The sequence below is a fragment of the Dipteris shenzhenensis genome, chromosome 7 (genome assembly GCF_047967505.1).
Source record: "Dipteris shenzhenensis isolate YYH24624 ecotype China chromosome 7, Dip_SZ_1.0, whole genome shotgun sequence".
Lineage (NCBI taxonomy): Eukaryota > Viridiplantae > Streptophyta > Polypodiopsida > Gleicheniales > Dipteridaceae > Dipteris > Dipteris shenzhenensis.
This window is the reverse complement of record NC_141602.1, coordinates 36214464-36218773: the sequence shown is the minus strand read 5'-3', so window position 1 is coordinate 36218773 and position 4310 is coordinate 36214464. Positions and strand designations below refer to the sequence as shown.

The window sequence follows — 4310 nt, the reverse complement described above, 5'->3', positions numbered from 1 at the left end:
GTGGGTACTTGTGGATCGGTTCACCAAGATGACTCATTTTATTCCTGTCAATGGAGATGTTAAAACTCCAGAATTAGCTAGGCTATTTGTGGAGCATATCTATAGATTGTATGGGCTACCAGCCGGTATTGTTAATGATCGGGATAGCAAATTTAACAGCCATTTTTGGAGGGTTGTGTTTAAGAGACCGAAAACTTCATTGAATATGAGCACCGCAAACCATCCACAGAGTGATGGTCAAACTAAAAGAGTCAATCAGATCATTGAGGATATGCTTCGAGCATATGTAAATAAACGGCAAACTAATTGGGAACAGTATTTGCCCATATTAGAATTCGCATGTAACAATGCCAAACATTCAGCTACAGGTTTTAGTCTATTCATGATGATGTATGGATTTCAATCTAGAGCCCCAATGACAGTGGGACTTAAAAAAGAGAAGGTTCAAGCGGCCAAAGACTTTCTTGAGGATATGAATCAAATGCTTAAGTTAGCTAAAGATAGCATAAGAAGAGCTCAAGATAGAGCACGAAGTTATGCAAACCCCCACCGTAGAAAGTTGGAGTTTGAAGTAAATGAGAAAGTCTACCTTAAGATATCTGAATCTTTAGAATCTCTAAAAAGAGGTAAATGTCCGAAGTTGTCTCCTAGGTATTGTGGACCATTCACAATACTTAAGAGGATTGGAGAACTTGCTTACAAATTAGCCTTACCTGAGGGATGTAGAGTACATCCAGTTTTTCATGTTAGTAGGCTAAAAAGAAAATTAGGAGATGATGATAATCTCATTGGAAATGAAGTCCTAGTTGAACTTATTGAACCCGCATCTTTACCACATGAACTGAAAAAAATTTTAGATACACAATAAAAAAGAACGCGACATACTATATGGAAAGAATGTCTGATTAAGTGGAAAGATAGATCTGAAGAGAGTTCAACATGGGAAAAGGTAAGCAATCTCTAGAGGAGGTTTCCCAATTTTGTTTTCGAGGACGTAAACAATTCTTAAGGGGGAGGGAATGTTACGTCAACTATAATACCGTGACATCGGTATAACGGGGAAACCATGAGGGCTTGACAATACTTACCTATGTGGCTAATAGGGTCTAGGGGGAAATCCTAGGCCTAGGTAATTAATGAAAGGGTGCATTAGTTGAACCTAAAGAGGGGTTTAATGGTAAGGTCCACTTGGACACATGGCACCATGAGGGTTGGCCACTTGGGAGGTATTGGGTTGTGTTGGAGGATCTAGATGGGAAGCTGGCTAGAAGGGGTCTGAGAGGGAAAACCCACACACTACTATTTTTGGTGAGCTAGCATACAGCTGAGAGTCTAGACTGTGGCTGGGTGGAAAACACGACGGTAGCCCTCGAGGTGGGAGGTGACTTAACACATATATTTGCTATAGGTGAATCGGCAGTAAGTGGGTTGGTAGAGTTTAAATCGGTATATAGAGTTTTGGGGCTAGATTTCATAATGGGCTCTTAGTTGTGTCTGCACTAATAGGGAGAGAGTTCATTGAGCCCGACTTTCTCAATCTTCACTCTCATGTTAGTGTGGTAATCGAAATCTTTGAGTTCGTTAAGCCCGACCTTTTCATTCTTCAGTCTCATGTTAGTTATCTAATAGAAATCTTTCGTCTCACATTAGTTATCTTTCATCTCACATTAGTTGACTAATCGACATATTTTAGTCTCACATTAGTGATCTAATCAAAATCTTTCGTCTCACATTACTTGTCAAATCAAAATCTTTCATCTGATTATTATCACTGCGTTGGCATGGATCAAAGGACACTATCTAGTCACATAGTTGAGAAAACATTGCCCAAGTAAACTTTGGAGAAGGTTAACAATTCAATAGATTAGACACAGATTACATAGATTACATCTCAAAGACTTCTTTACTTCAGATTACATCTCAAGGACTCCTTGAAAAAGAGCGATTTGTTTGAAAAACATTGAGACAATATTAAATAAGAGGAGGAAATTGCAAGGAAGTTGAGGACTCATGACTTAAATCAAGGAAATTGAGACATGGATAGGTGTGTTGATTGTCAACTTTTTCCCAATATCTTAATTGGTTTGGTTGAAAATGTTGTCTCCATCATTGTCTCCGTTTCTTATTTTCAGTCATCTTTACAGGAGCAGCTTCCTCCTTCTATTAAAGCTTGTTCACAAGAGGCAACCTTGGGTTTTGCAATTTCTACAAGGTCAGTTACAACTTACAAGTCAAGGTGTTCACACAAGTCGTTTATTTTGTAAAGATTACTTTTGGTTTAAAAAACGATTGCCTACCAGAACCCTCCTCCCAAGGAGGGGCTCAAGAGAAAACGAAGAGTAATCATTACTCAAATTCTAGTTTGCAACTAGGGAAAGGGCTGAGTGTAAAAAAACTGGCAATTAGAGGTAAACATATCTAGAAATTATCTCCCCATGAATGCCAAAAAAAAAAGAAACTTGGTTTTGTTCGCCAACCAAGTTTCAAATGAGAAAGGACAAGTGAAGAGGCCCTTATTCTATATTTCTAGAAATTTTTTCAAACTATTCCTTTTTGTTATCCCCATCTCTATTTTTATTAGGTCAATAAGGCTTCATGAATTTACTTCTTTTCTCTATATCTTACTCACCATTCAATGTGTGAGGTGCCACATGGCACTCAAAGGCTAGTGCCATGTTGGCACTCCATCCTTAACCTTCCAAGATTATTAAGCCCAAGAATAGTCGGTTTCACAAATTTCCTACACTTGCTTCTCCTCCCCCATCACGTATTTGATGGGTCTCGCCCTGCGTGTGCGCTTTGCCCTGCCACTTAAACAAAACATCTGCGTGTAAAGGTGGAGGCCTATGACTTACGATCGCCAGTTTAAGGATGGCCCATCCAGAATGAGGGATTCCATGCTAGATATGGTGTGGTGCCAAATTGAGCTTAACGTGAGTCATCGCTACTTGCTCAATTAGCTCGGAGTCAAAATGCACACGGCTTTAAATTAAGAGAAGCCACGGGTGACTTTGATTCGTCTACGAGAATTCATGTTCTCATCATTGAAGATGAATTTTGTAGAATTTTTGAACGCTTACGTGATCAGTATAAGGTTAGGTTCTGAAATGGACAGCTAGAGCTCATCTTGGACCCGAAAGAAGCGGTCTCTCTCTCTTGGGCTCTCACGCATCGCTCGAGTGATGGTCGCTGCTTTTGTTTTTCATATTCAACGGCGTGTGCGTTTCATGGCTGTGATTGCTCTTTTCCAAAGAGATATCTGGGATTACTATCATATGTGATGCAGAATTTGTATTGAGAAGTCAAACTTGAATAGTTAGGATCGCGATTATACGACGTGGACGAAGCACATTGCACAATATGATGAAAAACCATACGCTGTTACACTTTCGTGTAGTAACTTGCCAAGGCTGACTAGTCGCCCAGACTTTTACGCCTCCAAGCTTTGACGTACATTACGCAAGAGTAGCACACTTAGGCTACATAAAATATATAGTAACCTGTTTTAGATCAACGGTTGTGTGGACGTGCCGGAGTGGTTATCGGGCATGACTAGAAATCATGTGGGCTCTGCCCGCGCAGGTTCGAATCCTGCCGTCCACGGTTTGGTGAAGTTTTAGAGAGCTTATAAGATTTATGAAAAACAATTTTCCCTACCGTTTTGTGGAGTGTCGGAGGAGAGACCCGCCCTTTGCATATCCATGTTCCCATGTACATTGTATATGAATAGAAATTTATACCAACGTGTGCCAAATAGGGCCCAAATGAAAAAAGCTCACTTTAATTAATTAGTTCTCGCGTGAAGGGAGGGAGGATGGCAAATTAACGTAAGTTTTGCGGGGTGTTTTGACAAAAATTAACCTGTGGTGGCATATTCGAGAAGAGATTCGATAAATCAATTCGAATAAGCCTCCAGAAGCTACATGAATGTGTGTCAACTGAGTCATGTTCTCCAATATAAATTAATACCAACATTCTATGAATGTGTGCCATTATTACACATAAATGTTTCCAAACAAGAAGTTCATCATGTACTTGTGCTGCCATCGACATCCATAAAAGTAGCACCAAAAGCACTTCTAACACAGATCTTATTGGCTATCTTATCAAAATTTGTTTATGCTTGTCAACTGAGTCATGTTCTCCAATAGGCCTTATGCAAGTAAAGGTCAGCGAGAGTCCCTCTTGTTCCATCTATTCAAAACAGTTTAAAGCTTCTTGAACCTATCTTAGTCAGTGCACCGAATTTGGCACACACATCTAGAGATTATATTGAATACGAATTCAAAGGCGAATCAATCTCCAAGCAT

The 4310-nt window shown here is 39.7% G+C and overlaps 1 non-coding gene across 1 annotated transcript; it reads left to right on the top strand.

The window, feature by feature from the left end:
• Positions 1–3521: 3521 nt before the first annotated feature.
• On the top strand, positions 3522–3603 carry TRNAS-AGA (transfer RNA serine (anticodon AGA)). The gene has a single exon. It is a non-coding gene; the product is annotated as a tRNA-Ser (tRNA).
• Positions 3604–4310: the final 707 nt, after the last annotated feature.